General features: G+C 47.3%; 3 pseudogenes; 2 read left to right on the top strand and 1 right to left on the bottom strand.

The window, feature by feature from the left end:
- Positions 1 to 1,516: 1,516 nt before the first annotated feature.
- LOC149326412 (uncharacterized) lies at positions 1,517 to 3,208 on the top strand (annotated as a pseudogene).
- A 149-nt stretch (positions 3,209 to 3,357) lies between these two features.
- LOC149326411 (uncharacterized) lies at positions 3,358 to 14,623 on the bottom strand (annotated as a pseudogene).
- A 1,571-nt stretch (positions 14,624 to 16,194) lies between these two features.
- LOC149326410 (uncharacterized) lies at positions 16,195 to 17,974 on the top strand (annotated as a pseudogene).
- The last annotated feature ends 2,747 nt before the right edge of the window (positions 17,975 to 20,721 follow it).

Below are 20,721 nucleotides of genomic sequence, written 5' to 3'. Positions count from 1 at the left end.
AGAAAATGGAGAAACGCCAGAACAGCGCTGCAGGCGAATCAAATCACCCCTGTGCACTGCCAGCACTTACTTTGTGGGGTTTAAACTGGGGGAGATAAATAGGTATTCCCCGTTTAAGCGCGGCTGACTCAGTTCAAAACCGCGCTGACCCCACCCTGTGGTCGCGTACGCTACTGAGCGCACGCCGACCACGGCGGGCCGTGCTCTACGGGAACAAAGGAACGACACACTGGCTGACACAAACAAGGCATTTATTGCTATAACAACAATAACGCCAGCTAGCAACAAAATACACTGAGGAATCTAGGATGTCCGACTCACCAGCACGGCTACGAGCGAACGTCCGCCCACGGTAGGGCAAAGGGATAAACTCCGAGGTCGAGCGGGACGGGCTCGGCGGGAGTAAGTTCCGACCAAGAGGCGCCCGTCGACGAAGAGCGAAGCTGCGAGCGAAACGTCCGTTCGCTTCCCGGTGCCGAGGGAGAAGAGACCCCGTAGCTCCCCGCGAGCGCGCAGCAAAACGCCATCCGTGGCGCTGGTGTCGCTGCGACGCGAGCGCCCTCCCCTGTTAGTGGAAAGTCACCGAACCGAGAAGAGTGCTTTGCGGAGGAGCTAACCACAGGGAACTAGCGCGTTGAGGGAAAGCGAACGCAGGGGACGAAAGCGTCCCCACATCTTATAGAGAGCAAACGCAACTGTGCCAACCTGGTTGCTCGTCAAGACCTCACCTTTTCGTTTCTTGCGGCTTGCGCACAGGTATGCCCGTGGCGGCACTGATTCCAAGGATGCGCTGCACCAATCTTTTAATATGCGGAAATAAAGAGCACAGATATACACATTTACGGAGGCGCATCGCACACATGGATCAAGCAAGCGGGGGACCGAAGGGAGCGGAAGCCGCGCGTCGGCACTTGAATGGGTTAGAAGGAAAGGTGGCTGTCGGGTGACGCCTACACTCGGCCGTCAGAAAAAATGAGAAAGGACTGACTGAAAGAAAGAAAATTGGTGATGTGGAAGGAGAGACTGAATAGCTGCAATAGCTGTCCGTTATTATTGTGGCCCACCGCACGTAGATGGCAAAAATTGGAGAACGCTTAAGCATCGCCTGTAGGAGTGGAACGCGACATCGTGTTGCAGCGCTTCCAGGGAGTCCACGGAACGCCATCCCCCGTTCGGCGCGACGCCTTGCACGTTGAAAACAGCTTTGAACGCAACACATTTTTGAAGGAAGGAAATGGCGCAGTAACGGTCTAACATCTCGGTGGGCACCCGAACCGCACCGTTACGGGACGGAGGAAGATGGGAGCGAAATAAGAAAGAGAGAAGCAGATGCCGTAATGAAGGAAATGAAAATTGGATTTGAGGAAAAAAAACGACGCAACAGCCATCTCATATATCTCGATGGACAGCCGCAGCTACCGATTGTAGGTCGCTGGTACGAATTCCTGCCGCAAGCTAGGCTCCAACTTAACTAGTACGATTGTGCTGTACGAAACGCTGAATCGCATGACGCCGTATGAATCCTCAGAGGTCAGCTACAGAAGAAGGGTATGAAGAGAAGCAGAGGCTCCTGCAAGGGATCTGTTACCTTGCAAGAGAATTGGACACAAGTTTAAACACTGCAAGGCCCACGCAGCCGCAAGCAAAAGATTTGCTACAGGAGTGCGCGACAATGCCTGCGTCGCCGCTGCGGGAGTGTCACCCCATCCCAGTGACTCCTGTAAGAATGCATCGAATTCCTTTTCTATTTACTTTCCCAGCATCATTCTGCTAAGCATGATGTAAGTGAGAGCCACTTTGCTTTAATGTGGTAGGTAATCATTGTGGACTGGACAAAATGAAAACAAGGAAATAAAACTGACATATATAAATAAAAGAAAAAATAGAACTGACTAGAAGTATGCGGCGTTCTTCATTTGGTGGTGTTATTTTTGAAAGGTGTGTATAAATAAAACCTATGCCAGCACTTGATGTGTAGCAAGTGGCAAGGGTCATGGCGTATTTGTGATGAAATGCAGTGTAATGGAAAGCACCAATTAAGTGGTGTAACAGAGGGTGCACATTTTCTCCTCTTTTCGGACCCAACACCATCTGGGACTATCAACAATACTCCCGAAACTGCGTCATATTTGCTGCAACAAATGTGCGAGGGAAGCGAAGCCGCCGAAGACGAATATTTCAGCACTGATGCTGATATCTTTCAGAGCGCAGAGCAAATTCCTCGTGCGAGTGCTGTGACACCACAGGAAGAGTAGCAAACTGCGGAACGTGAGCCTGCATGTACGGCTGAAATGAAGCGAAGCAAGGACACTTTTCAGTCCAGCTCTATCATACCAGGTTGCATATTCAAACAGCGTCATCAGTAGAACAGTTTGTGCTACTCGCATGTGCTAAATTATTTTGTCAATTGGCAAACGTGGATCTGTCTTGCTCTCCTGCCTTGCGTTCGGTGATTTGATGCACTGTCACGCATTAATTTCATTTCGGGAAATCTGCATTTGCAGGAAAACGGAAGCCAAAGGCAGAAGGTGAAGAAAATCATGAGTTTTTGGAAAGAAGATGGAGCCATGAAAAGGCGCTCATAGAGAAAGACATCCAGCTTGAGATGGAACGCTCAGTACTTGAAACAGTCCGCCTCGAAATGAAACAGAGACGCTGGGAGAAGAGGCAGGAAATGAAGGCCTTAAAAATGAAAAAGGATTTCAAGCTGTGCGAGCTAGAATTGGAGGCTCGTGTCACTGAACTCAAAGAAAGACAGAAACAAAATCAGGCCAATAGTGCAAGTAATAAGCACTAATAAACTTGTTGAATGTGATTTCACACAAACTGTACAAAGAGTGATATCAAAAGAGAATAACATCTTTATTTTTATACGCTCTTAACTGCATCCATCAAAACTCACCTATACAAACTGAATGCAAGAAATGAGCACGTCACTGCTCCTTGAAGTGCGACGAAATTGGTCCACATATGACAGTGCAAGCTGACTGAGCACTTCCAGCAGCCAATACATGCCAAAGCTGCTTCTTGGATATTATGTCCCACTGCGGTTGCTCAGTAGTTATAGCGCCCAGTGGCTGATTACTCTACTGTACTCACTGTACTCTAACCTGTACTGTACTATGGGAGTGCAGATTAAGGAACCTCTGGGAGTCCAAATTTACCTGGAGCTCTCCATGGACTTCAGCGTCTCTCAAAGCTCAAGTGACTTCGGCAAGTTAGATGCCCCAAACAAGATGAAGCACATTATGAATACTAAGAGTGCTTATTTGGTTCACATAAGAAAAATAATGATTTAAATTGAAGCAAGCACTTTGCACGATAAGCAAGCACTTTGCACGATGCAAAAAAGTTCAGTTAGTAAGCATTGGACCAATCCTCACCATTTTTAGCTGACTGCTTTGGGTGGAGGTAATCAATGAGGCATGGTGGCTCCAAGTCAAAGTAGTTAGAGACTTGATTACCATACATGAAAGTAGAGCAGTTGGTGAGAATGATGGCTACCCTGTGCATACTAGGCAGAGCCTGCAAAAGCAGCCTTTATTTTTTTTTTTGAAATCAACAAAAGCAAACTGGGAAATTACTCTCCCGAATCCCCATTCTACGGCCTGCCTAACTGTACTCATGGCAGCACAGAAGTTTTCTTGAGCAGGTGAGAGCCTTGCACCTCCATATGGTTTCATCAGAAGCGGCCGCAGGGGATATGCAGGGTTCCCATATATTGTTACGTGGCGGCCAGCCGAAGAATGAGGCGCGATGAATGATGAACAGATTATTTACTGGCCACTGGCCTAGGGCGAGTGCTTCGTCCCGCGCCACTGCCAGCTTCATCTTCGTTACACTACCCGGGGCCACCGAGCGATCGTCTTAATCATTGACAGAGACGCGCGAAATGGTGATGGTTTTGAGAGGAGGGTTGAACAGTAAGTAGCAGATGGTGCAATGCTGGCCGCCACGATGAGAAAGATGAGAGACTGAGTCCCGGTCTATGAAGCTTTCGGGCCGCGGGTTGCCAGGAGTCAAAGGCCGGGGCCCCAGGCCGCGCCGAATGGCAGGGACAGAGGAACGGTGTCTTCTCCTGTGTGTAGCGTCTCGGGTCGGTGGGGTCGGTAGGTCGGGTCGGTCATGGCGTCGGGTCCAGTTCGTCGTGTCGGGTGGTCGGAGCGGGGAACGGGGCGGGGACAGCAACGGCGAGATCGGCTCGAGTCGGAACAGCTGGGGCAAGCCAGGCGACGCAGGCCAAAGACTCACGGCCGACTACCAACGGCTGACACAGGACGCCGAAGCTCCAGGACCAGGGTGCCGATGATTCCCCGGCACCTCACACAAAATGTTACGTGGCGGTTAGCCGAAGAATGAGGCGCGATGAACGATGAACAAGAGATGATTCAATGGGCGCTGGCCTAGAGCGAGCGCTCTGTTGTTGTTGTTGTCCTCAAAATAATGGTGCGTACCCACTGCGGGGGATTGGCCAAGACACAGGCGGTGACTGACAGGTGCTCAAAATGTTAAACAATATAATGGTAATAATGATAATAATATTAATTAGGAAACAAAGGAAAGGAACTCAGATTTATAAATTGAATTAAACTAAACAAATACTGTGAGATCGGTGACTGCTAGAGGGAACAGGGCTAAACGGGACATGTTTAGGATAGCTTTTGTGGCAGAGAAACATTGATCATGAGAAAGAGCTTAGGACGAAAGCCGTTTAGTGTCTGAACGCAAAGTTTGAATGGCGGAGTGCACATTCCAGTTACTGTGCCCAAGGGAGGAAGCACCAAGAGACAGAACAACCCCAGCTGCCAGACTTAGACCTAGCTGTCGTAACGGACCTCAAGCAGGCGCCTCCGTAAAGAGGAGAAACGGCGGCAGGTAAACAAGAAGTGATCAATCGTTTCGGGTTCAGCGCATAATGGGCACAATGGGGAGACCGCCAGACCAGAGCTACAAAGGTAGAAGTTTAAGTGAGGCACGCGACAACGTAGACGCGTGAAGGAAACCTCAAGCTTGAGTGATCGCCAACTTTTACTGCACCAGATGCCAGAATTTGGGAAAGGAGGTCAGTGATGATGCTGCAAATTCTTTCAAGAGTAGATACCGGCGAAACCTGGACGCAGTAATATAAGCGCTGGGCGGAAGCAGAGATACGACTGGGCCTTGAAGAGATGCCATCGCCAGGGTACCAGCAACCTTATTCAAATGGATTCTTCTGTGCCCAGGCATCCAGACCGACCGTAACGAATACACGTGGGATGAAATCTAGCGTTTCAGTACGCGGAGTGCCTGAGATGCTGTAGACGCGGTGAGAGATGAACACAAGGATAATGAATCCGTCATAATTATGACAGAAGAAAAAGAGCTGTTTACTTTGCGCCACGCCAGGACTACTGCTAGAAATTCGGCCAAATAAATAGGGCTGTAATCGGGAAGGCGGAGTGAGAATGACCAGTCAAGGGAGATGGAGAAAATGTCAGCACCGCCCTTTTCTGCACACTGTGAGGCGCCTGTTGCTATGAGCACATGAGAGTTTAAGTGCAGCAAGTGATCCTGTAATAAACCGCTGAGCATATGGAAAGACATTAACTTTGCATGTTTTGGAAAGATGTCAACAAAGACAGTCTGAATAGATGAAGAATTGGCGCATACCGGAAGGATGTCCGAAATGCAAACGTTTAAAGGGTCAAGGACGTATCGCACAAAACAAATATAGGGAGTATGGAAAAGAGACGAGGATTCGTTGAAAAATGGTCTAGCCTGACGAAGGAAGATCAAATTCGAGGCATGAAGCGATGAATCTCACATATTTACAAACGTTTTCGCCGTTAACGGCCGAAATCTTGAAGGCAATAATGGAATACGCGCTTCCAGGTACAAAACAGAATTTGCCGCAAATTTTGGAAGGCCCAGACAGAGGCGCAACGCCTCCCGCTCTAACAGACTGAAGGGGCGAAGTTTATAGGCTGGAGCACCATAGAATAAAACACACCCGAACTCTAAGACTGGACGGACATACATTCTACAAATCATAATAAGCGAGTGCCTTCTCATGCCGGAAAGAACGTTGCTCAGCCTGCACAGCATATCGACTGCTCGGACTCCTTTCGCAGTGATCTGCTCTATATGGGTCCGCCAGGAAAGTGAAGGATCATAAATTACTCCGAGGTATTTGATACTTTGCACTTGAGAAAGTACATGGTTCCGGTAAACAATAGAGATATTAACTAAATGAGAGAGCGGAAAACCAATAAAATACATTTTTGACATTCAGGAACAGACTAACGTCCTCTAAACATTGGTCCAGGACATTAAGGTAGGACTTTAAGGACTGGTACAAAGAGGAAATGTCGTTGTCTGAAACAAAAAAGGCGATGTCATCAGCATACATATAGGAAGACACCTTAAGACTGCAGGGAATACTGCTGAGTAAGATGTTAACGGTAAAGGGGATAGGACCGCCCGTTGGGGCACTCCTCTCGCTTGTCGAAATCTGCCTGAGGAAACATGGTTCTGGAAGCAGTAAAATTCCCTGTCAGCCAGAAGTTCAGAAACCCAAGCCACAAAGTATCTTGGAAGTCCTACTGCCTGTACTCTTTGCACGAGCGTCCTGTGGTCAACGCTACCATAAGCCTGAGACACATCTAAAGTAACAAGCGCTGCGTATTGGTTTCGGCGACGAGCTAATTGTATGCGGCTCTCCAGAGCGATATGTGTACACCATATAGAGCATCCTGGCCTGAAACCTATCTGGCAAGGGTTCAACAACCCAGTCTCTGAAATGATGGACATTATTCGACCATGCAACAACCTCTGAATTAACTTTACGAGATTCGAAGTTAAAGAAATTGGCCTTATATTGTCTAACCCATAACCGTCTCCGGGCTTTGTAAGCAAAGGGATAATCTTTGCTAGAAGCCACTCATTTGGAATCCACGGCCCTTTAAGAGAGCAATTTATAAGTGCCAGTGAGTCGGCGGGAGGTTCCTTGAACAAAATTTTAATCATAGAAGAAGTCACACCATCAGGGTCAGGGGCCGCGGGTGGAAGGCGGGATACAGTGTTCGAGAGCTTCATGAGGGTGACCTCCTCGAAATCGTCCAATGGGGCACCACTGCCAGCTTCGCCTTCGTCACACTCACTGCATCATTTCCGGAGACCAGCTGCTCAAGTGTCTCGTAAAGTTTGCTTTTTCTCAAGATTCCTGAAATGAAAAAAAAAACCTAGTGCATAACATGTCCTATAACATGTCCTAAACAGCAATGTTCACAGCAGCACATCTGGTCAGCAGACACTGAATATAATAGTTTATAATAATAATGCGACAAAAAAGACGAAGCTGGCAGCGTGCGCTTGTGTGCTATTCGGATGTCCCAAGCCGCCGATTCTCTGTCTGGCAGATTACCTCTACTGCACATAGCCATTACGAACACTTGGTTACGTAATATAGAAGACGAAGCTGGCAGTGGCACAGGACGAAGCGCTCGTGCAAGGCCGGCGCCCATTAAATCATCCCACAGCCATCGGTCATCTTGTCTCATTCTTCTGCTGGCCGTCATGTAATATCATTGCATATTAAATAGGATTAAACTTAATGTTGAGTTATACACACTCCATGCTTTCTTTATGTTTTCAATGCTATGAGGTACCAAGCAGAGAAAAACAGAATAACGGAAAGGCAGGCAGTTTAACTAGATGACACCCAGTATGCTACCCGACACGCAGGAAGAAGAAACAAAGGCAGAGAAGGGGCACAAAGAGGAATAGGAAGTCATGACACGACAGACATGTGGAAAACTAAAATACAACAAACATGCTGATAGGGATTTATCACAATGAAACTAACCAGCATCATGCCTGATGCCTGCATATGGCCCCTGAAGCTGACAGATGAGCCGATTGGGGCACATGAGGGTTTGATATTTCAGTGCGTGGTCTCTTTTGTGCCCGGAGAAGTGCACTGTTTGACCTTCTGACGGGCTACGTATGGGCCTTGCTGTTCCGTCGATAAATGCCTAGCAGTTGTCCAGGGGGGCACCTTTTAAGTGAACCGCCTAAAATCAGTTAGATACAGTGAGATGTGGTTAAGCTTACTTAGTTAAGGTAAGAAGTTGAGGTAGTTGGTACGCATTCACGGTTAACCATCATAAAAAGACGAAGAGAAGAAGACAACACGACACAAGCGCCCACTCGCAACTGAAAAGGCCCGAGATTTTCCTTTGATCCTTCGCTTTCTGACCTGGACAAGCTTGCAATGGCCAGGAATGTTGCTCGTTTGGTGCCCGATGGAAAAAGAGAGATGTGTGTCTCGGAATGTGCCAGCGTTTTGAGCCGGTCTGAAGGTAGGTCGTAAAATTCTAAACAATGGGGACCCATCATCAAATACCTTGTTTCCAAGAATTTCCGTATAATCACTTGTGACAAATAAGGGTTCTTTCTTATAATGCCTGCCGGCTTTTTCTCTGTAAGGCCTGTACAGCAGTTAGGAAAAACTTCAAGGCTGTGTCTGTTCAGCCTGACGAGGTAAACGCATGTGCTGTTGACCCGTTATAAGATTTAAATTTTCTCTCACTGTCGCGCGCCGTTAGCACGTCAAAAGGTGCTCATTTGCAAATTTTTTGCACGATAAAAACTCATAAATCCGAATTGCCTTTTCGCGCTATCGTCTCAGAGCGCGGAATGTGGCAGCACTCCGTGTCCAGCTACCTTCAGCGGCAGCTTTCCTAGCTGCAGTTGAATGACCCCTTCCTTGTGCGGAATTCGGAACACGTTTTGGAATTCCTAAAGGATCAAGACCCTGGTGAATGTCTCGCCTTTAGCATAGACATTGAAGACGCATTTTATTCTATCCCACAAAATGCCTGCTGGAATGCTTCCAGCGCTGCATCGTTGAGGACATTGATGAAATCAATATCAGATCAAATTGTGGCACGTAGGTTGAACATTTCGTTGAATTACTGTCTTTTTTATCTGCGGTCAACCTTTGTGGGCTGGTGCAATAACTTCTGTGTTCAAAGTTCTGGTGTATGTATTGGTTCTTCTGTTGCGCCCAGTCTTCGCGATATTTTTCTGAGCCGTATTAACAGAAATGTAAAAACCAGCCTCAGTGGCCTTCACTTGCGCATATTTAGGTATGTTGATGACTTTCTGGTATCCACAAAAATAGACAGCTTCATTAGGCGCGTTGATGATATTTTAAATGTCTTCAAAGAAAATAGCTCTGGACTGTACTTTTATTTTAAACTTCCAAAACAGCAAAAGCTTCAGTTTTTAGATCTGAACTTGCCCTTTTTGCCTGATCATGTCTGCTGGCGTTACGCGCCCAGAAGTTGAAAACCACTGATGAATTCCTCTTCAGCGCAGTCAAAAACCATGAAACATTTTGTAGCCGTTTCTTCACTGAGATCGGCCCTCGTAAAATCATGTGCGCACAACGCTCAAAACGTTTTTCATGAACAGGTAGCTAGGCTGAGAGCATCGGGGTTCCCTGAAGTGGCCCTCTCAAGTCTATGTGATTGGCTTGCAAGTTATATCAGGTCCCACACTGCCAGCAGGAGGCACAAGCGTGAAGAAAATTGGCGGGGGCTTCGCTTTGGTTAAGCCTGGTAGGTTGCGAAAGCGAGCGCAGCGCCTCTAACGGAAGGAACGCGGCGCGCCGCGTCTAAAGAAGGAACGCAGTGCGCCGCGTCTACAGGTCACGCGTGGTTGCCGGCCGCCACTGCGAGACGACTCAACTTGGTAGCCCATCTCTCACCCTGGTATGACGTCACGCTACACGTCACTAGGCATGGCATGACGTCAGAGGTCATCCTAAATGTCACGCTTGGCTACCGGCCGCCGCTGCGCGACGACTCGACTTGGTAGCCCATCCCTCACCCTGGTATGACGTCAGAGGTCATTCTAAAGGTCAAACGTGGCTACTGGCCGCCGCTACGCGAAAGGCCATTCATGAGCCTAGTATTGCTTTCGCAATAAAAGAAAGGTTGCCGTCATCCACTAAATTCTTAGAACTTCACATTGGCTGAAAAATTAAGGGGACCCTATGATGTTGACGTCGTTTTCTCCGCCCCTGCGAAGCTTTCCCGTCTGTGCGCAGCCGTCCAAAAACGGGCGGACGCAACAACCCGTCCCGTCACCAAAGTATGTGGCATCAAGCACGCTAACAAATTTGTTGAATACTCGACTCGGTAGCCCATCCCTCACCCTGGTATGACGTCAGAGGTCATTCTAAAGGTCAAACGTGGCTACTGGCCGCCGCTACGCGAAAGGCCATTCATGAGCCTAGTATTGCTTTCGCAATAAAAGAAAGGTTGCCGTCATCCACTAAATTCTTAGAACTTCACATTGGCTGAAAAATTAAGTGGACCCTATGATGTTGACGTCGTTTTCTCCGCCCCTGCGAAGCTTTCCCGTCTGTGCGCAGCCGTTCAAAAACGGGCGGACGCAACAACCCGTCCCGTCACCAAAGTATGTGGCATCAAGCACGCTAACAAATTTGTTGAATACTCGACTCGGTAGCCCATCCCTCACCCTGGTATGACGTCAGAGGTCATTCTAAAGGTCAAACGTGGCTACTGGCCGCCGCTACGCGAAAGGCCATTCATGAGCCTAGTATTGCTTTCGCAATAAAAGAAAGGTTGCCGTCATCCACTAAATTCTTAGAACTTCACATTGGCTGAAAAATTAAGTGGACCCTATGATGTTGACGTCGTTTTCTCCGCCCCTGCGAAGCTTTCCCGTCTGTGCGCAGCCGTCCAAAAACGGGCGGACGCAACAACCCGTCCCGTCACCAAAGTATGTGGCATCAAGCACGCTAACAAATTTGTTGAATGCTGTAAAAATGTAGTCTACAAAATTCCTATGACCTGCAGCCATGCTTACATCGGCCATATCAGCCGCTGCTTAACCATGCGCCTTATGGTGCTTAAGAATTCCTTTAACGAAGACCGCTCTAACCTGTCTGACCACTGCCGGGCATGTGACCGGCTAGGAAAGCGTAAGCGATGCGCGCCAAAGCTTTGCTAGCACCATTTTTATTTCTACACACCATAATCAACTCACACGGGAGCTAAAGGAAGCGTATTAAATCGCAAAATCAATCGACACGTGCATTAACACCCCTTCAGTCACTCTAACAGGCCATGAAATAGCCTTTCTCGATGGCACTTGATCTTGTCTCGTGTAATTCTTCTTTCGTGCCGATATCTACTGCATTGCTTTAGATCTCTTGTTGATGCACGTTTAATCCATTCCTGAAGGGGCTGCCTGGTGTGGCGTCTCTGAACCTCGGTTTCTTGTTATTTTTTATTTCAGCCATTTTGTGTACAAATTTGTTTTTTCCCTATAAACGTTCAGTTGCGAGTGAGCGCTTGTGTCGTGTTGTCTTTTACTCTCCGTCTTTTTTCGCTCGTTAACCATGGAAGCTTGTTTAGCCCTTTATGGACTTCAAGGGGTCTCAGTGTTAGTGTTTAAACCCTGGTAACCTTTAGTGAACAAGGGGATATGCTGAAAATGCATTTCAAACATATTGTATTAATTTGATATCTATTTTGCATTTTTTGTCCCTATGCTTAAACTGCAATACAAATGCATTCTAAGTATACTACGAATAATATTTGGAATGTTCTTAAAAATACGTGAAAAGTACATTTTTGCGCGCTTAGCATATTTATAATGCATTAAAAATATACTCGATATATACATTAAGTACATTAGATTGCATTCGAAATACACTAAAAATACACATTTAATACATTAAAAATATAATTACATGGGCTTAAAAAAGGCCCACGAGCCACGTCAAAAATAAGACGGGTTAATGCTTGAACTGCTGAACAAACTGTACTATGCACTATGAGGTTATAAAGTCACGTGACGGAATGGGAACGGCAAAGATACCTACACACAGCAAATCATGACGAAATTGGCTCAGCAAACAAGAAATGCTCCGTAGTGTACTAAGCTTGGCTTGCCTTATATATACCCACCGAGAGCGACGCACTATCTTGCCCGGTGAGGCGTTTTTTGCGCAAAGACTGTGGGCTCCCAAATTATCGCAGAAGTTTCCTACTGGTCGCGTTCGAATCTGGAAGCCATCTAGAACCGAACTGCTAGTTGCAACGCGCGTCAGGCATAGGTCAGGAGTCGAACTGTCAACAAACAGATACACGGGCGTCTAAGGGAGCCTGTCTACCTTGCCAGTTTGGGTCCTTTTCGCTGGCATATTCCGGCCCGGAAGCACCCAAGGCGCCTTTGCCGGTATAATGCTATCACGTTCTCCGCACGTAGTGTTAATAAGTGGTGATTACCTTCTGCTGATTACCTGCTAGAATTTACCATAAACAAAAAGACGACAGGAGAGGGAGACTTTTCACTCTTCCCTGAAACGTGATTTCGAGCCGGTTCCACGGTAGCTTGAAGTGTAATGCGAATATGTTTACGCGGAATGCCCGTTTGATAGAATTTAAGTATACTTTAGACGGATGAACTTCGTATATACGAAAGTGCCCTTTAAATACATTGCCAACCCCAAAATGCGATTTCCCGAAACTCGATTTCGAGCATTAGACTGTTCAACGGTAGCTTGAAGTGTGCTGAAAATATGTAATGCGCACTGGCAATTTGCTAAAATTAAAGTATTTTTTGGACGAATTAATTGCGATTTACGGAAGTACACTTCAAATATACTGACAAAATGTAAATGTCATTTCCGAAACGTGGTTTTGAGCCCTCGACTGTTAAACGGCAGCTAGAAGTGGGCTGCAAATACGTTTAAAAGTACTGCCCGTTTGTTGGAATTGAAGCATACTTCGGATGAATTAATTTCATATTTACAAAAATACACTTTTAATACATTGACAAGATGCTAAAACTGCATACATATTTTTTCACATATTTGAAAAGGGCTCGAAGTATGCTTTAAGTGAGGTATTTTTGACATATTTTAAGAATGTGTTTCGGATACCAAGCATGAAATTTCAGGAACGTATTTCCTACATGTTTTTAGTGCATTCATGAATACAAAATATGTTTAAAATACAATTAAATAGCCCACCATAAATTCCAAACGCATCAGTTTTCACTAAGAGAACCAATGTACAAAATAAAATTATAGTAAGTGATAGACCATGGAAAGGGAGGGACATTCGTCGGTCGTCGACCTACGAATGTCCGCCGCTCGCGGCATCCCTCAATTTAAAGGCGGCAAGGAAACTTCCAGATAACAGGACAAGATCATCTACAGTAATCTAGAAAAAGCTAGATGCAGCCTTTCATGGCTGCGATCAATCGAGATTAGTCTGGTCGCTTCTCGCGTCACGAACAAAAGTGATAACAACCCTTTCCTGCAGCCTTGAGCGTGAACGAACAAACACTACAATGATACGTGGCAATATTAGCACAAATCACTGGCGATCAGAATTGGGATATCTCACCACGCGGCGCTGTGGTACGCCGACCTGCCTAACGGGCCGTTTCTATTTCTGCAGCCTAGGGGAGGACGGCAGGAAGTAAGCTTTTTCAAGCGTGCACCGCCCGAGCGTAGAAGTGCCGACACTACGTGACAGTGCATGCAACATTTATTTTGGCTCGGTTATCATGAGCAAAGATGGCTTCATTGTATAACTTTTTTTTTTATGTCCGCAATGGTTTGTCAAAAGGAACTCGCGGGAAGAATAGATGATAGCGCTGTTTTTAGCCAGTAATTCTGCTGGTCCGTGGAATTCCGCAGAACCCCCCTAATATTGTAGAATGGGAACGGCCCGGCACTCTCGTTATCAGACTCTCCGCCATCCGCAGCGCCACGCGTTGTTATTCCGGCGCTCTGGTGTTCCGTCATGTGTGCTAATCTTTTTTACGCGCGACTGTACACGGTCTTCTAGTTTTGCAAGACGCAATGAAAATGGCCCGCGTAATCAGTTCCCGCAGGGCAACCTTTTAAGGAACAACAGGGAGATAAGGGAGACCTGAGCTGTTTTCGCCTGAGTTTATTTGATGTCAGAACAATCAAGCCCTTTTCACAGTGAGGGATCTGACTTCTGCAACTCATCCATTAAATATCACGACTTCTATTCACATTTCCATGTAAATTCCTTTCTTTTTCCTTCTACTGTGAATGTCGTGCGATATGCAGAATAAAACAACAAAAGGAAAAACTTACGTCGCTCATTTCTTTCAAATGAGACGGGGTCAGCCACTTGTGACACAGCAGGTTCTCAAGCAAGTATCCAAAGCTCTGCTAAATGTGCAGCATGGTTTTCTTTGAAATGCTCGATATCACTGAATAGTGGCGGCCAAAGAATTCCTGCAGATCGCACAGTCTGTTGGGATAGGCCAATCGCCGCAAACAGATGAACGAGGCTTCTTGCCCAGACACTCGCACTCCCTGAGAGCTTGTTATGTATTCGGGCACTTATACAGCCTTTACAAGCGTCCGGAAGTCTGCCTTCTGGAACCTAAAGTGCCTTCGGAACGTGCTGTCGGGCATGGTGTCCAGGCTCAGGAGGCCGTGCCTGGATGCATACAGTCGACACTGCTGTTCACGGTCGAGCATCATCACGGCTTCGATGTCGTCCCAGCTTAAAAACGCTAGGCAGTAAGGGTCCGAAAGAACGCTAGTACGCACCATGACGTTCTTAAAAAACATTGCTCGGTTTGGCTACCTAAAAAAATAAAAAAAGCTAGGCCCTGCCTCGACTGCGAAGTGCGCGACTCATTCGAGGACGCCATGCAACCGGCTATCTGCGTGATACGAATTGTATCAGCTTGGCCAATGCCTTCGCTAAGCGCGAAAAATATGACACAAAATGTTTTTACATTATAACATCAGACGGCACCACTGCGACCTTGGCTATCGTTGGGTTCGGGTGGTTGTACGGTAAACTAAATGTGCTCTTGCGACTTCCACAATAACCTCCGGCTGAATGCTTGCGTATAGCATATGTAAGCGCTCATACGCTATACTAAATGTCCCTATTAACTGTTTTGATCCATCACCACAATGTTCCGAATTTCATTATTATAATTATGGTGATTGTACTCATTGAACGTTTAATTCTTATCGATTGATTAATTATCGATTAATCATACGATCGATGATTGATTGGCCGATGACTGGTTGATGTACGCTAAATTACGGAATCGATATAATTAATCAAGTCAATTAATTACTGCTCGCTAATTAGATGCTTAATCGTCTCCATGACTTTCGGATTTTGATTACTAATTAATTGATTGATTGGATTTACATTAACCCCGATTATTCCCTGGTGTCATCTCAGCACCGATTTTGGATTTTGAAATTGTGGCGCCACGCGTTGGGTCCGCCCATACTTCTGGTGTTTCGAATTTGGCGCCGCGCTTTGCCGTAGCTCCACCCAATTTTGGGGCATTTTTGGCTCTAATTAAGCAACTAATCATCCTATCCACACAATTATTTTGCGACATCATCCTTACATTACACTCTATTGATTAGAACCAATTGTTTGACGCTACCTCTTCTGAGAACCTCACAACTGCTGCGGACTTTTTTTGACACGAACACCACCGACATAGCCTAGAATTGCTTTCGCATTAATCAATAGCAAGCCACCAGCGAGCACACCGTTTCATTTTTGCTTGAGCCAGTGCGGAGAGGGAAAATTTGCGCCCTGTCTTCCTGGTGCTTGTTCGAGGCAGCCAACGACAGAAAACGTGCCGTAAAGTTCAATGACAATGACGAAGGAAGAGCGCGCGCTGCCCACGAAAGCAGTGGTTGTGCATGCAGCTCGAACGCGTGTCCGTCACAGTTGCAGCTCACCTCGGAGCAGTGCAAGTACGCGAGCAGAAATGGGTGTCTTCACGAGCTCGCCAGTCTATTACGCAATACTGGAGGCAGGATTTCCGGCCCAGGCTGAGCGGCCACTCATAAAGAAAGGGATTGACAAAAAGAGCGGACACTACCATAGGGCCCCACGGCACATGGTCTGTTCGATTCACCTGCACAGCCTACACTAGTTCTCTTCGTGCAGCACTTCGCCATTCGTTTCACGAGTGTAGCCTAGCGCCCTCTACACGACGCCGTTCTTTTCACCCAAGTGTAGATGTCGTGCAGTCCTAATCCAGAAAAGTTCTACACTCTCTCGACTGGCAGTGCCGATTGCGTGCAGCCAGTGCCACAGCAGACGACAGCGAGATCCGTGTGCTACTTCCATCCTGAATATGGCAGCTTCGAACGATGGCAGCGTATCCGCCGTTGTCAACGGCGTAAATACACTGTTAACGCCTATCGTTGGCGAAGACGGCCAACAACTGAGCTCACAGAACGGATATATGCACGCTACACCAGGTAAGGCTTGGCTCGGTCAACAAAAAGAGAAACACGTGCATGCGTTTCTTCATGCGCCGACGTCGCGCTTGCATGGTACTTATTTCTTTTTTGGCTTATTTTCCTCATCTAATTTGTTCCTCGCTTTTTTTTTTCTCGTTCGCCGTAAATGAGCTTGGTACTAACCAAGCTCGTAGTTAGATAGCTGGCATGTTTGCTATCCAACGTTTTTAAATACGTTGGCTTTATCCAGCCGTGTGTGCGTCGCCTCTTTTCCTTCGACATTTGGCAGATTTTTATTCTACGCTACGACCCAGATTTCAACTATCCCGCTTTATTTAGCGGTGGCTCACAAAAAAATCAATATTTATACTCTCGCACAGACGGCACAATCGTATCAGCGGTGTTGAGCGACGACACATAACCACCCGGCTGATCGCCGAACGTCCACACCGCCGCCGCCGCAGAGAAACGCGCCGCCCCGAAGCAGCTCTCCTGAGCCCGAACAATGGATCAGGAGCAAGACTCTTTCTTTTATCGAGCGTTATCCACACATGAAAGCGCTCGTGGGGAAGAAGGGCGGCTTCCGGTAAGTTTTATTTCATTTCTACTGGTCCGAACGAGTGCGGAAAGCTTAACACGTTTACATGCTATCACGCGGAAGTTACGTTTACAAACGTTTCTTTTCTTTTTTGAAGTGACAGTACCTGGTAAGGTAGTGTACTGTCAAAACTGCTGATTGGGCGAGTTGGGGAGACATGATTGGAAATGACCAGCGCGAAAACAGACGGAGACAAGAGCAGCGTCCGTCCTGTCGTCTGCGTTTCTTCAGTTGTCTCCGTCTGTTTTCGCGCTGGTCATTTCGAATAGTGTACTGTACTTGCGTCCAAGGTATATTAATTTCAGGACAGCTTCGTCTGGTAACTGATACACTGCATGCTTTTTGTTACGTCTCGTTTCATGCAGCACGAAAAAAATGCTGTGGCAGTCCCTGGCGGACAGCATAAACGAGGAGTTTAGCTCCGACTTGCGCCCTCTCCAAGTTGAAAACAAATGGAAAACCCTGGAGAGGGCATACAAAAGGACGAAAGAGGAGAATTCATCGTCCAGCCACTCGCGGGTGGCGTTCTAGTTTGAAGAGTAAGTGCACATCACTGCTGTACTGGTCATTTACAAAAATATGAATTGTTATTTTGCCCATTTCAGAGAAATGGCTCGTATTTTAGAAAAAGGAGCATCACATTACTCCTACCATTCTGCTAGCACCTGGTAGAGTTATGGAGCCCACAAATTGCAGGTGAGGTCACAGGAGTTGTACAGCTCACGCCTTACAAAATAAGGCTCAAAATGTTTTAATGTTCTAGCACACCCCCGGAACCAAGCACTGGGGAACAATCCACTAGCCGTGATGTGCACCAAGCAGGCTCACCACACCCGGATTCACCGAGCCCACCGCACGTGTTGGAGGAAGAAGTTCCACCACAGCGAGGGCAGCCTTTCCCGAGATCGGGAAAACGGATGAGAAGAAAAAATACATCCGTTGAACTACTCATTCAGCAACTTGCTGAAGCAAGGAAGGAGAGAGCTGAAAGGGCGCAAAAAATATTAGCGCTTCTAGAACCCCTCGTTGCCGCCGTGGAGGGGCAGGGGCAGGCTCCGAATAGCAGCGAAGAAATTAACTTCATTTCTTTCTCAGAAATGTTTATTGCTTGCAATGTAATCGCAAGAAACCGCACAGAGGCACACATCAGCACTGCGCTTGCGCGATGGCATTTCGCATGCTTTCGCAGTTGCCAGCACTGTCAAAGACGAGATCACCGTCTTCGTCATTCTCGCTGTCATCTTGCTTGGGTAGGTGTTCTAGGTCTTCGAAAAAGTCCCTCTCCTCGTTGCACATGTTGTGCAGCACACATGCCGCCATTACGATCAGGCAGCATTGCTTAATGCTTGCGGCGTCCACAAGGTACAACCTTCTAAAACGTTGTTTGAGCAGTCCAAATGAATTTTCGATCCCGACCCTTTGTTGCGAGTGCACCTTATTGAAGTTCTTCTTCCACGAAGGAAAGCCTCGCCCATTGTCCCGGTATGGTGTCAAAAGCCAAGGTAGTAGCGGATATGCGCAGTCACCCAGCACGTATCCATTACTGCATTTCTGAGAACAGACTTCAAAAAAAGGACTTGCCCGAAGTACCCTAGCGTCATGGGCCGACCCTGGAAACCCAATGAAAACATCAATAAACCTATTGCGATCGTCGCACACGCCCTGCAGTATTATCGACGGCCACTTTTTACGGTTGTAGTAGGATTGCGGCGACTCTGCGGGCTTGTTGATCTCGACGTGACAGCCGTCCACGCAGCCGATAGCGTTGCGTGGTCCCTTGCCGCCGGTTTTCGCCAAGAAGGCAGCCTTGATGCGCTCCTGCTGACTCTGGTCAGGCCAGGCGATCCCGGATTCACTAATGCTGTTCATAAAGTTCAGCACTCTGTCAATGCAAGTACTCACAGAAGATACTGACACATCAAATCGGTCAGCCAGCATAGACCTTATTCGAAACTGCTGCCATCTGTCGGAGCAAAACCGCAACCGTCGCCGCGACGCCATGTTTCAGGGTTGGGAGTGAGTGCCGACGCCATGCCGACGCCGCTACCACGCTTGCTCCGTCCGTTGATCGTTTGTTTTGCGCTGTAGTTTTTGCAGCCGCAGTGAAATATGACAGGAGAGTGGTCGATGGATTTGTCGGTACTGCCGACATTTCCTAGCGACCTTGTAGAGCAGTACTGTGCTTTGAAAACTTCCTCGGAACGGCAACGGAAGCGCAGCGACAAGCTTGTGGCCGAGTCGTATGTATGTCTGCCGACGCTGAAGACGAAGAAGTGCAACAGGTTAGTAAACTTAGACTCTCTGTCTCTTATTCTTGACTGTGGTATGGCAACCATTTTGAGCCGTTGGTTAAAGCATGTAATTATAGGAACTTCCTAAAGAGAGTTTTTACGGAGCGTGTTTCAGCGCAGCGTCTGCGATCGCGGAGAGGTAAGCGGGAACTACGTTATGCTGCCGATTCACAGCGCACAGCCTACAAAAACGAAGAAAAAAAAACGACGCGTACAGTAAGAAGAAACAGCTGGTGTAGCTTTATTTTCCTCTGAGCTTCACCGGCTTTGCGCTGTTGCTTCTCAACGAGCAAATGGCGGGTTTTCTAATCAACCGTTCTACATTATGCGCCCGCGTTGGCGATGAAGCTGTGGCTGGGAAAAGTTACCCGTTAACATGGGTTTGCGCTACGTCTCGAGCATCCTGCAGGTGCGCGTTTGTGTGTTTGTACAAGCTGTGGACAAGCTGTGGAATCGTGATGCGTATGCTGCGGTGTCGCATGTGCACAGCATATGTTGTTTGTTAATGTGTTTTTGGATACGGCTCGCGCTTTATGCTAGCTCTTCGTTACCTTATGACATTGTGGTGTCAAGGATATTGTTACGTAAATGTAGGCACACAAGAAGTAGTCACTGAGGGATGCTGACAGCAGCTCACAGCAGCTCAATCGAACCACTGCCGGCCAACGGCGCACAGATCACACTTCGTCCTCTTCGCGCTTCGTGCACGAGCCCAGCACTGTCTTCTTCGTTGTCCACTGACAATATAATTGCATAGTTAGGCGTCGGTCATTTGTTGCTGTTTTGTGTTCCGCAAAATTGGAATGATGGCTGACAGGCATGATGTTTTGATTCAGTTTTTTCCTGTAAACACGTACGAGCATTGCGCTCATTGACAAGCTAGCACATTCCAGTGAGGCTTGTAATTTGCAATGAACTTTGTGCATGCTAATTAATTTACGTCATGTCGAAAACCGCCGTTTATGAGGTAACAGACTGATTCTTAATTTTAATGTGAACCTTTGTTCTTCTTTTTTTTCAGTGTGTGTGGGCCTGCTGTCAGTGTGCAATGCCTTTGCTACAGAAGCAGGAAAAAGACAGCAGATCATTATACTGTAGAGGTGACATTTCTGATGGATTCTGTAGTACAAGAAGCACGTTGTAGCTGCCCGGCTGGAGCTTCGGGTTACTGCAGCCATGTAGTAGCCGTACTAAGGCAGCTTGTGCAGCTCCAGTTACTCGGCTACAAGGAAGCCCCTGAGGAGATGGCACCAACTGAGCTACCACAACAGTGGAGACGACCAAGGAAGGCAATGGCACCTGATGATGTGATGAGGGTGAATTGGCGCCAAGTTGGCGAAGGGAGACCAGCTGACCCAAAGAGATGCAAGCTCAGCTTTGCACATGCAATGCCTACCATGGAGGAACAGGTAGATGCGACACTGGAGCTTGCAGAGGGCTTAAAGGACACACACTGTTGCTTTGCAGCTATTCTTGCGGAAGCAGCTTCATGTGAGCATGTAGAGACTGAAGCCGGACCATCTTTCATT

Source organism: Amblyomma mixtum, chromosome 10, assembly GCF_055824585.1.
Source record: "Amblyomma mixtum isolate Tamu chromosome 10, ASM5582458v1, whole genome shotgun sequence".
NCBI lineage: Eukaryota > Metazoa > Arthropoda > Arachnida > Ixodida > Ixodidae > Amblyomma > Amblyomma mixtum.
Note: the sequence above shows the minus strand (reverse complement) of the source record. Positions and strands in the feature narration are given on the sequence as shown.